The sequence below is a fragment of the Hemitrygon akajei genome, chromosome 21 (assembly GCF_048418815.1).
Source record: "Hemitrygon akajei chromosome 21, sHemAka1.3, whole genome shotgun sequence".
Taxonomy (NCBI): Eukaryota; Metazoa; Chordata; class Chondrichthyes; order Myliobatiformes; family Dasyatidae; genus Hemitrygon; species Hemitrygon akajei.
Window position 1 is genome coordinate 60,708,528 of NC_133144.1, and position 13,914 is coordinate 60,722,441.

A 13,914-nucleotide genomic window follows, 5' to 3' on the forward strand; every position below is an offset into this window, starting at 1 on the left:
TGATAAAGTAGTGGTGGTTGGGGGTGTGGAGGGGTGGGTTAATGGAGGTGTTGATCAGCCTTACTGCTTGGGAAAGTAACTGTTCTTGAGTCTGGTGGTCCTGGCTTGGATGCTACGTAGCCTCCTCCCTGATGGGAGTGGGACAAGCAGTCCATGAGCAGGGATCCTTCAAGATGCTGCTGGTCTTTTTCAGCCAGCTTTCTGTGTATATGTGGTGCCAGTGTTGAGTTGAGCAGTTTTAACTATTAATTATAGAGCATTCCTGTCTGCCTCAGTACGGTTTCTGTACCAAGCAGAAATGCTTGTTAGCATGCCCTGTAGAATGATGGAAGTATAGATGTCCAATGTCCAGCTCTCGTCAGCCTCCTCAGAATTTAGAGGTACTAAATTACATTCCCAATTAGCATCATTTGTGAGTTCCTGGGAACAACTTATCCTGCGAATGGTCACTTTCAGATTCAAAAACAAAAGAAAATCTGCAGTTGCTGAATGTCAAAGTAACACACACAAAGTGCTGGAGGAACTCAGCAGGCCAGGCAGCATCTATGGAAAAGAGTAAACAGTCAACGTTTCGAGCCGATGAAGTGGCTCAGCCTGCTGAGTTCCTCCAGCATTTTGTGTGTGGTGTATTACTTTCAGATTCAGATTGTAACATAGAGTGAAATATCTTGTTTGCATTCATGACCAACACAACCTAACGATGTGATGGGAGCAGCCACAGGTCGCCAAACAGTCCGGTGCCAACATAGTATGCCCACAATGCTCATCAGAATGACACAGAACTCAACTAAACAGAACCAACAAGCAACAAAACAACAACAGCAAAACCAGCCCTGTCGGTCGGTCCCTTTCACCCACACACAGTCCTCCAGCCCCAGGACAGAACTCGTGCATTCACAGGTACTGGGCGTTGTCTTCCCTGGCAGACTTGTAAAGAACTGTAGATCAAGGTTTCTGCAGACTTCCAGACTTCTGATTGACCTTTGGACAAGTAATGAATGAGGTCCCTCAACACTAGGCCTTGAAATATGGACAGAGATAAGATCTCATTGTAACTGAACAAATACTGATAGAGTGGATATTTCCTATGGTGGGGGAGACTAGGACCAGAGGGCACAGCCTCAAAGTAGGGGGACATCCATTTAGAACAGAGATGAGGAGGAATTACTTTAGCCAGAGGGTGGTGAATCTGTGGAATTCATTGACATGGACGGCTACAGACATTGGGTACATTTAAAGCAGAGGTTGATAGGTTCTTGTTTAGTCAGGGTGTCGAAGGTAATGGGTAGATGCAGGAGAATGGAGTTGAGAGAGAAAATAAATCAGCCATGATAAAATGGCAAAGCAGACTTGATGGGCCGAATGGCTTAATTCTGCTCTTATGTCTTATGGTTAAAAACACAGCAGCTGATTCCATGTCTAGTAACTGACACAAAAGCACAAGAAAATAGGGGCAGTATGAGGCCTCTCGGCCTCACAAGCCTGCCTCACCATTCAATACGATCTTGACTGATCTACAGTGCCTCAACACTTCTGTGCCAGTTCCTCAGAACCCTCATTTCTTCAATCTTTCCGATATTTATCTATCTCCACCTTAAATATATAACTCTGCCATGGACAGTCCCAGGACCGGCTGAGAAAGGAGGAGGGTTGGACATGAGGCTAGCAACCCCCAATCCCAAAAAAACCCAGAGCTCCAACAGAAGCTCCAAATACCTCATCCCTGGGAGAAGAAGGATATACCAAGAAGATGGCTACATCAGGACACAACGTGAGAGACTGGCAGAGATATCTACCGAGCTGCTGTCAGCAGCCTATGCCCGGGTAGGGGTGATTGGCTTATGTAAGTTAGTACCTCAAATATATCTAATGATCTGGCCTCCCACAACCTCTCGGGCAGAGCGTTCCAGAGATTCACTGCCCTTTGAGAGAAGAAAGCTTTGCAGACCTCAGCTTTAATAACAGGTCCCTTTCTTCTCTACTGTTTCCCTTCAGTTGTGACTCGTCGATTAGCAAAAACACCTTAAAATTTGCTCTGTCGAGCTTCCGTAGCATCTTGTATGATTGAATAGGGTCAACACTTGTTCCTCTAAACCCCAGGGAATATAGACCCAGCCCTTCTTGGTAGGTCAACCCTCTCATCTCTGGAATAAGCCCGGTGAATATCTTCTGCACTGCCCCCAATGCTACTATTTCTATCCATTCCTGATTAAGTGTCTTGGCCTGAAACATCGACTTTTGACTTCCCTCCATAGATGCTGCCTGACCCATTGAGTTCCTCCTGCATTTTGTGTGTGTTTGCCAACACTTTGTCTAACCAACAGCTGCTGTGCAAGACCCACTGAGAAGGAGGAGCTGTTGATGGGGCCCCAGTCAATTCACTGTGTTTTTCTGTCCATTGACCTAGGTTGGCTCCTGCACCCTCTGTATCCAGTGCACCTCTGTACCCTCTGTGCCCAGTGCACCTCTGTACCCTCTGTGCCCAGTGCCCCCTCTGTATCCAGTGTGACCTTTGTACCCAGTGTACCCCTTGTGCTTTCTGTACCCAGTGCAGTGCCCCCTTTAAACCTAGTGACCTCTGTATCCAGTATACCCCCTGTACCCAGTGCACTTTCTGTATCTAGTTTACCCCTGTATCCAGTGCACCAGTGCCCATATTGCACCTCGACGGATGGCTGAAGCAGGTGCCTGCTGTGTCCAGCCCCAAACTCCATCCCCATGTCTGCTCTTTCCAGGCCACCTGCTGTTCATCTGGGACTAGCTGGCAGCTGGAACTGGCCGACCACATTTTCCACACTGTCCCAGATGCCCATAGCACCCGACTCTTCACAGCATCCCCTGGGCCCCAGGGAACATGAGTACGAGCTGTGGTAGGCAGTCACCGGCATCATGCCCGGTTCACCACCATCCCCAGCATCCCTTCTTCTAGAAACATAGAACATAGAAAACCTACACAATACAGGCCCTTCGGCCCACAAAGCTGTGCTGAACATGTCCCTACCTTAGAATTACCTGTTTTTCTAAGCCTCATGTAGCCTCCAGGAGTCTCTTAAAAGACCCTATCGTATCCACCACCACCACCATTGCCGGCAGCCCATTCCACACCCTCACCACTCTCCGCGTAAAAAAACTTACCCCTGAGATCTCTGTACCTGCTTCCAAGCACCTTAAAACTATGCCTCCTTGTGCTATCCATTTCAGCCCTGGGGAAAAGGCTCTGACTATCCACACAATCAATGCCTCTCATTATCTTGTACACCTCTCATCCTCCGTTGCTCCAAGGAGAAAAGGACGAGTTCACTCAACCTATTCTCATAAGGCATGCTCCCCAATCCAGGCAACATCCTTGTAAATCTCCTCTGCACCCTTTCTATGGTTTCCATGTCCTTCCTATAGGGAGGCTACCAGAACTGAGCACAGTACTCCAACTGGGGTCTGACCAAGGTCCTATATAGCTGCAACATTACCTCTCGGATCTTAAACTCAATCCCACAATTGATGAAGGCCAATGCACTATATGCCTTCTTAACCACTGAGTCAACCTGCATAGCAGCTTTGAGTGTCCTATGGACTCGGACCCCAAGATCCCTCTGATCCTCCACACTGCCAAGAGTCTTACCATTAATGCTATATTCTGCCATCATATTTGACCTACCAAAAGGAACCACCTCACATTTGAACTCCATCTGCCACTTCTCAGCCCAGTTTTGCGTCCTATTGATGTCCCGTTGTAACCTCTAACAGCCCTCCACTCTGTCTGCAACACCCCCAACCTTTGTGTCATCAGCAAATTTACTAACCCATTCCTCCACTTCCTCATCCAGGTCTTTTATAAAATTCACAGAGAGTAGGGGTCCCAGAACAGATCCTTGAGGCACACCGCTGGTCACTGGCCTCCACGGAGAATATGACCCATCTACAACCACTCTTTGCCTTCTGTGGGCAAGCCAGTTCTGGATCCACAAAGCAATGTCCCCTTGGATCCCATGCATCCTTACTTTCCCAATAAGCCTTGCATGGGGTACCTTATCAAATGCCTTGCTAAAATCCATATACACTACATCTACGGCTCTACCTCCATCAATGTGCTTAGTTACATCCTCAAAAAATTCAATCAGGCTTATAAGGCAAGACCTGCTTTTGATAAAGCCATGCTGACTATTCCTAATCATATTCTGCCTCTCCAAATGTTCATAAAACCTGCCTCTCGGGATCTTCTCCATCAACTTATCAACCACTGAAGTAAGACTCACTGGCCTATAATTTCCTGGGCTATCCCTACTCCCTTTCTTGAATAAGGAAACAACATCCGCAACCCTCCAATCCTCCGGAACCTCTCCCGTCCTCATTGATGATGCAAAGATCATTGCCAGAGGCTCAGTAATCTCCTCCCTCGCTTCCCACAGTATCCTGGGGTACATCCCATCCAGTCTCGGTGACTTATCCAACTTGATACTTTCCAAAAGCTCCAGCACATCCTCTTTCTTAATATCTACATTCTCAAGCTTTTCAGTCCACTGCAAGTCATCCTTACAATGGCCAAGATCCTTTTCTGTAGTGAATACTGAAGCAAAGTATTCATTAAGTACCTCCGCTATTTCCTCCGGTTCCATACACACTTTTCCTTTGTCACACTTGATTGGTCATATTCTCTCACATATTATCCTCTTGTTCTTCACATACTTGTAGAATGCCTTGGGGTTTTCCCTAATCCTGTCCACCAAGGCCCTCTCATGGCCCCTTCTGGCTCTCCTAATTTCATTCATAACCTCCTTCCTGCTAGCCTTATAATCATCTAGATTAATATCAGTACCTAGTTTTTTGAACTTTTCATAAGCTCTTCTTTTCTTCTTGACTAGATTTACAACAGCCTTTGTGCACCATGGATCTTGCACCTGACCATCCTTTCCATGTCTCATTGGAACATTCCAACTAAGAACCCCACGCAAATATCCCCTGAACATTTGCCACATTTCTTCAGTATGTTTCCCTGAGAACATCTGTTTCAAATTTATGCTTCCAAGATCCTGCCTGGTAGCCTCAAAGTTCCCCTTACTCCAATTAAACATTCCCCTAACTTGTCTGTTCCTATCCCTCTCCAATGCTATGGTAAAGGAAATAGAATTGTGATCACTATCTCCAAAATGCTGTCCTACTGAGAGATCTGACACCTGACCAGGTTCATTTCCCAATACCAGATCAAGTACAGCCTCTCCTCTTGTAGGCTACCATCTTCTCTACCATCTTTTTCCCCACATTACTGGTTCTCCACAGATATGGTCTATTTGTTTCCTGCCACACTTACTGTATACCTCCAGCCTCTACCAACATACACCAAACCCCACACCGCACACACACATCACTCCCCAACCACCCCCCTCCCCACATACACACACGCATATCATCCTCACATCCAACACACCTCTCCCTATGTCAGGAATGGCGCCCCCCCCAACACTACTCCCTACTTCAGGAACACCCACACATCTTCCTCCCTCCCCGACCCACCACTCTGAGAAACAAGACAGGGGAGATTTGAGATGCTCTCTCTCCTCAGATTGCAGGGTTCAGCAACTGAGTCCTGGCCTCAGTGAGGAAAAATTCCTAAACTGACAGGGCTGTGGGAGCTCAGTCCATGAGAATAGCTAAGGCTGTGATTGGTGGATTTTTGCTGAATCACAGGCTCAAAAATCCACCAATCACAGGGTCAAGGGATACGGAATGAGCAGGTCAGGGACCCAATGGCCTCCTGACAATTTCATCCAAGATTCCCTCAAAATCTACACACCTCTTAACCTCAGATTCTGTGTCCTCACTTGCCAGGTCAGGTTCATTTATTGACCTTCGAGCTCGTCACCTCCAGATTAAGGACACTTTGTTAACAGCCTGAATCTCCTTCCCAGCAACCAGCAGTATAAAGCTAGTAGGCTTCACCCAACACAGGATCTATTTCACAGACCCATATAACGTAAGACAGTACAGTACAGGTTCTTCAACTGACGAAGATGTGATGACCTTTTAACCTACTCTAAGATCACTCTAAGCCTTCCCACTCCATTTTTCATTCATCCATGTGCCCAACAAAGACTTTCCTAAATGTTCCTAATGCCTCTACCACCACTCCTGACAGGGAAATGGATCAGCCATGATGATATGGCGGAGCAGATTCGATGGGCCAAGTGGCCTTTTTCTGCTTCTGTATCTTATGGTCTTGATCTATGCCTCTTATTATCTTGTCAACTCTCATCCTCCTTTTCTCCAAAGGGAAAAGCTCTAGCCTGCCCATTCTTTCCTCACAAGCCGTGAGGAATCTCCAATCCAGGCAAAATCCTGATTAAGTCTCCTCTGTACCCTCACTAAGGCTTTCATATCCTTCCTAAAATGAGACGACTAGAACTGAACACAATACTCCAAGCATGGCAGTGTAGTGGTTAGCATAGCACTATTACAGCATCAATGAGCCGGGTTCAATTCCCGCCACTCTGTAAGGAGTTTGTACTTCCTCCCCGTGACCACGCGGGTTTCATCTAGTTTCCTCCCACGGACGTACGGGTCAGTAAGTTAATTGGTCACATGAATATAATTGGGTGACTTGGGCTCATCAGACCTGAAGGTCCTACTACCATGCTATATCTCTAAATAAAAAAATAAAAATATGATCTAACCAGAGTTTTAAAGAACTGCAGTATTACAAGGATTCAAAATTGTTTAATGTTACTTCTTGTACACAAGAGTAAGCGGAACAAAAAAATTGTTACTCCAGATCAAATGCAGCATGAAAATTCCCACAAAAGATAAAGAATACAATAAAAATAATAAAATACACACACATGCATATTAATATACTGTAGCTTATATACATAGATTGATTGTATGTCCTTAAAGTGATGCTAGGCTGTACATAAGCTCACCGTTGGGAAACAATAAAGTAGTGGTGGACTGGTTAGTGGGTGCAGGTGTTGATCAGACTTACTGCTTGGGGAAAGTAACTGTTTTTGTGTCTGGTGATGTTGGCGTGGATGCTCCTCCCTGAAGAGAGTAGGTCAAACAGTCCATGAGCAGGGTGGGTGTGATCCTTCACGATGTTGAAACGTGAACTTCATGTCTCATGTTGAAACGTCTCTTTCTGCTCGCTAAAGGATCATTAAAGATACTCTTTTATCTATTTCGCTGAGGCTGTTGCCTCGGGCTCTGTTACATAAGTGGTTCGTGGCCTTTGTTCTGTTGGAGCTGGGTATCATGAGATGAATACGATTTCTCACTGATGTTGAATAATGGCACCAGAGGGATATTCGGTGGCAGGCCTCGGAGGTTCTGCCAATGGAATCAGGAAACAAAACCCAGCAAAGGATAAAAGACTCGGCAGAATGGGGAGTAACCTGCGCCTCACAGATGCACCATGAAAATATCCTTGTAAATTTATTATCAAAGTATATATATTTCACCACATACATATTACACTGAGAATTAAGTTCAAAGAAACACAATAAAATCAATGTAAGAGTTCACACAAAGACTGACAATCAATGTGAAAAAGACAATAAGTTCTGCAAATACAAAAGAAAAAACTAAATAATAATAATAATAAATAAGTAATAAATATTGAGAACATGAGTTATATAGTCCTTGAATGTGAGTCCATGTAAGGATCAAGGATCAACTTTATTCGCCAGATACATGAATTAGGAATTTGCTGTGGTGTGTTGGTCAGGTCACAACATGCAACAAAAAAACATTTAACAGTTAGAAAGAATTATATTTTAAAATAGCTAGTAAAGTTGGAGGTTAGAAGACAGATATGAAATAAAATGTGCATAAGTAAATAAATACCAGCATGTATTTACAAAGTAAACAGTATTATAAAAAGTGGTTTAAACTGTGCAGTGTCGGGGGTATGGAGAGGGAGGACAGATTAACTGCCTGGGGAAGAAACTTTCAAGATGGCGTAAGGTTTGAGTTTTAATACCCCTACAGTGCTTTCCAAAACAGAGCTCTTGGAAAAGGCAATTTGCACAGTAGGTGGTGTCCATAATGAGTTTTCCTGCCCCTTTCTGTGTCCTTAACACAGACAAGTCCTACCGTGGTAGTAGTCTGCAGCCGGTGATCTATTCTGCCGACCTGACTGGTCTCTGTAATTTCTGTATATCGTGGGAGGATGCTGTCTATGATGACATTGTAGAATTGCCCCAGTATGTTCTGGGGAAGATAGAATTGTACCAGCTGCTACAAGAGGTGCATCCTCTGCCAGGCTGTCTTGTTAATGAAGGAGATATAGTCCTCCCGTGAGCTTCTGCGAAATAATGATGTCCTGGAACCTGAATGTTGAAATGGTGCTAACTGTAGGGTTGGACATAAGACCATGAGACACAGGAGCAGAATTAGGCCATTTGGCTCATTGAGTCTGCTCCACCATTCCATCATGGCTGATTTATTAGCCCATTCAACTCCATTCTCCTGTCTTATCCGCACAATCTCTAAGGCCCTTTCTAATCAAGAACCAATCATTATCCACTTTAAATATACCCAATGACTTGGCCTCTAAAGTCCGTGGTAATGAATTCCACTGATTCACCACCCACAAGCTAAAGGAATTCCTCCTCATCTCTGTTCTAAAGAGACATCATTGTGTTCTGAGGCTGTGTCCTCTGGTCCTAAACTCTCTCACTATAGGAAACATCCTCTGAGTGTTCAATTTGATAAGTTTCAATGAGACTCCAGCTGGTACAGGCCCAGAGCCCTCAAAAGCTCCTCATACGGTATGTTAACCCTTTCATTCCTGGAATCATTCTTGGGTTGTTAATGATGAGTGGGTGGAGAGGAAAAATATTTAATCTGAAATTGATATGCATCTTTACGGTTTTGGGGGCACTCGGCTCCAAGATTTTCCACGTTTTACTATATACAAGATTTCTCTGTTTAAAAAAAATTGCAGTGAAAGCATTTGGCTGTGGAACACGATGGATGAAAATGAAAAGTGGACCCAAAGTTCATGAAGGTTTACTGGTACCATACCTTGGCTGGGGCATATCAATGATTCTGGTGCAGAGTGTATTCTGTCTGATGAGATATTTTTGACTTGTTTGTTTTGTATGTAACCCCCTGGGTCGCCTCAGGCTCGCTCAGCTCGTTCTCGTCTAGGGGGAGCAGCCTTCGGCCCCGCCAAACTGGGTAATCAGCTGGTGTGGATGCTGTGTGATGTCCCCACCTCGCCCAAAAACAGACAGTACACCATATGCGATTAAATGAGTACAATTTATAAAGGTTACTATAACTAAGTAATTAATAACGATACAGTATATATGAAGGAAAAACAATAAAGAAAAGGCGCCAAACTTATCAAAGTCTAAACCACTTCGTGCACAACCGTTGGAACTCAATTACTGAAGTCTTCTGGCCACCATTCGATCCCCTCCGAACTCCTCGACTCGCAGCTTAGGACCACCTGAAGTGGTCAACCAAGCACATCTAGCTTTATCTCCTCTCCTCGGAGTACCTCCTGGCCTTGGACCCCCGCTTGGGGTCCGTTCCTCGCCCAGCTTACAGCATCACGTCCTCTCTCTCTCACCCCCTTGTGCCGATCTCCCCAAAAGCCCGCCAACAATAGCTTACAGACTCAGAAGAAAGAACAACATTAATCCCAATTGGTTTACAAAGGAATACAATTCTCGTTATCAGTAAATTTTAACCCAAACAAGCTTCCAGCACTCTCTCGCAACAAAGAAGCATTCCTGCTTTTAACAAAACAAAGAAGCCATTTTGATTACATACACAGTAACAAAGAAAAAAGAAGAAACCCCCTTTACATGTATGTAATGTTAGCCAAGGGATTAAGGGAGCATTTCCTCATTGAAACACAATCCTGTGCAGTGGTTACGGCCTGTCATGCTGCTGGCGTTTAGGGTAACAATGAAGATCCTCCAACTTTGCCTGTCTTGGCCATATACCATCGCACACAGATATAGAAGGGTTTTTCATTCTGGTTCCATAACAATTTTTTTGACCAGTCAGGATTGTTAGCCCTGAGCTAAACCCCGAACCTGGAGAACTGGTGGACCACTCTTTGCCTGGCCTCTACCCTTTGACCTGTTTGGCATGGATGACCCTGGCAAGAGCCAAAGCATACAGGTCTGACTCCAGCCAACATAGCTCTCTGAAGCACACAAGCCTCCAAACCACAACAAGGCTGTGGTGCCCTTAGAGGATCTTGTGCAGGGATGCTTTTTAATGTCTCGCCAGAGAGACAGCCCCTCTCACCATGATGATAAAGGAATTTTCTGTCTAAAGTCTGGTGGTGTTGTTAGACAGGGGCAGGGTGGTAGAACCTCCTACCACTGATGAGTGTGACTAACTGACAGAATGTAAAGCTCTGAAGAGCCCGATACAGTGGGTAGAGCCATTGCTTTACGGCGCGTCCAACTCCGGGTCTATCCTCACCTCTGGTCGATCCTGATGCTCTTGTGATCCAAACATTCTTTGGAAGTCAAAAATGAAGCTTAAAACTTGTTCCCCTTGGCCATTTTTATTAAGTTTTACAAGAATGGAAAACGAACAAGAAAGAGGAGCTCAGAGAACAAAGAAAAGGTGAAGGAAAAAGCAGTTGTCGTCGTGTCATACTCAGACTAAAGTTACACAAATTCCAGTGAAAACAATTAAACTACAAAATAGGTAGATTCAAGAAACTGCCTATTACTTCCTACTGAAAACTAAGAAGTTTCTAGAAAAATACAGAGGCAACTATACCGGAAATTACTGGAAATTTCACTGAACAATTACATGTTTATCAGTAATTCTACAATATAAATCACAAGCAAGCATAGGAAAGTCAAACTACTAGAAAAGTAACAAATTTACAATCCACAACACCGATACTGCCCGTACGTTCTCCCTGGTCTCTCCAACACTGTTGGAAATTGCCGGCAATGTTAGGATCTGATGGGGATGCAGGAGGAATGAAATGGAATCGGTGTACAATCAGAGTCATGGAGAGGTTGGTGGACAGCACCGACTCAGTGGGTCCAAAGGTCCGTCTCCATGCTGTAGGCTTCCATGATCTGTGTATTGACAACATGTCCAAAACTCCTGTTGGAGTTTGTTCCAGTGGTGTTCACTCACCTGCCAAGGCTTTTAATTTGATTCACTCCTTGCTACCCTTGAGACCATAAGACATAGGAGCAGAATTAGGCCATTCAGCCCATCGAGTCTGCTCCACCATTCGATTATGGCTGATCCTGGATCCCACTCAACCCTGTACACCTGCCTACTCGCCATATCGTTTGATGCCCTGACCGATCAGAAAACGATCAACTTCCGCCGTAAATATATGCACGGACTTGGCCTCCACCGCAGTCTGTGGGGGAGCATTCCACAGATTCACTACACTCTGGCTAAAAAAAAAATCCTCTTTACGTCTGTTCTGAAGGGTCACCCCTCAATTTTGAGGCTGTGCCCTCTAGTTTTGGATACCCCCACCATGAGAAACATCCTCTCCACATCCACCCTATCTAGTCCTTTCAATATTCAGTAGGTTTCAATGAGATACCCCCCACATTCTTCTACCCCCAAACGCTACTCATATGTTAACCCTTTCATTCCCAGAATCGCCTTCGCGTACCTCCTCTGGACTCTCTCCAATTATAACACATTCCTTCTGAGATATGGGGCCCAAAACTGTTGACAACACCCTAAGCAACACACAGAAAATGCTGGAGCAACTTAGCAGGCCAGGAAGATCTATGGAAAAAAAGCACAGTCAACGTTTTGGGCCAAAACCCTTAGGCAGCACTGCCTGAAATATCAGCTGTACTTTTTTCCATAGATGCTGCCTGGCCTGCTAAGATCCTCCTGCATTTTGTGTGTGTTGCTTGGATTTCCAGCATCTGCAGATTTTCTTTTGTTTGTGGTTTGACAATACTCTTAAGTGCGACCTGACTAGTGTCTTATAAAGGCTCAGCATTATCTCTTTACTTTTATATTCTGTTCCCCTTGAAATAAATGCCAACATTGCATTTGCCTTCATTACCACAGACTCAACCTGTAAATTAACCTTCTAGGAGTTTTGCATGAGGACTTCGAAGTCCCTCTGCACCTCTGATGTTTGAACCTTCTCCCCATTTAGATAATAGTCCACACTATTGTTCCTTTTACCAAAACGCATTATCAGGCATTTCCCAACACTGTATTCCATCTGCCACTTTTTTGCCCATTCTTCCAATTTGTCTAAGTCCTGCTGCAATCATATTGCTTACCCAGCAATACCCTACCCTTCCACCGAACTTCGTATCATCTGCAAACTTTGCCACAAAGCCATCGATTCCATTATCCAAATCATTGAAAACAATGTGAAAAGTAGTGGTCCCAATACTGGCCCTGAGGAACACCACTAGTCACCGGCAGCCAAACAGAAAAGGCCCCTTTTATTCCGACTCGCTGCCTCCTTCCTGTGAGCTATTCCTATATCCATGCCAGTATCTTTCCTGTAACGACATAGGATTTTATCTTGTTAAGCAGCCTCACGTGTGGCACCTTATCAAATGCCTTCTGAAAATCCAAGTAACTGACATCCACTGCCTCTCCTTTGCCCTCCCTGCTTGTTACCTCCTCAACGAACTCTAACAGATTTGTCAGGCAAGATTACTCTTTACAGAAACCATGCTGACTTTGACTTATTTTATCATTTTTCTCCAAGTACCTCAAAATGTCATCCTTGATAATAGACTCCAACATTTTCCCAACCACTGAGGTTCCCAACCCACTAACTAGCCTATAATTTCCTTTCTTTTGCCTTCCTCCCTTCTTAAAGAGTGGAGTGATATTTGCAGTATTCCAGTCCTCCAGGACCATGCTAGAATCGAGTGATTCTTGAAAGATCATGACCAATGCATCCATTACCTCTTCAGTAACCTCTCTCGGGACTCTGGGATGTAGTCCATCTGATTCAGGTGACTTAGCCACCTCAAGACCTATGTAATAGCAATGGCACTCATTCCTGCTCCCTGATTCTCATGGACTACTGGCACACTGCTAGTGTCTTCCACAGTGAAGACCGGTCCAAAGTACCCAGAATATATTACCCATCATCTGCCATTTCTTTGTCCCTCACCAGCATCATTTTCCAGTGGTCCAATATCAACTCTCACCTCCCTTTTACTCTTTATATAACTCAAAAAAATGTGGTATACTGTTATTGGATAGTTTGCCCTCATATTTCATCTTTTACCTTCTTATTGCTCTTTTGTTGGATTTTAAAAGCTTCCCGATCATCCAACTTCCACTCCCTTTTACTACCTTATATGCCCTTTCCTTGGCTTTTTGGAAATCCTTAACTTCCCTTATCAGGCACGGTTGCTACCCTTGCCATTTGAGAACTTTTTCCTCTGTGGGACATATCTATCCTGCGCCTTGTGAACTGTTCCCAGAAACTTCAGCCATCTCTGCTCTGTTGTCACCTGTGCCAGTATCCTCCTCCAATCCAGCTGGGCTTGGCTCTGTAGTTCCCCTTATTCCATTGTGACACAGATACATGTGACTTATGCTTCACCCTCCCAAGTTGCAGTATGAGTTCAATTATATTATGATCAATGCCTCCTAAGGGTTCCTTTACCTTAAGCTCCCTAAGTTATTACACAACACCCAAACTAAGATAGCCTTTCCCCGAGTAGGCTCAAGCACAAGCTGCTCTAAAAAGTCATCTCATAGGCATTCAACAAATTCCCCTTCTTGTGATCCAACACCAACCTGATTTTCCCAATCCCCTTGCATATTGAAGTCCCCCATTACAATTGTGTCATTACCTTTATTACATGCCTTTTCCAGCTCCCTTTGCAATCTCTTGGCTACTATTTGGAGGCCTATATATGATTCTCATAATGGTTTTTTTTACCCTTGCACTTTCTTAACTTCACCCACAAAGATTCA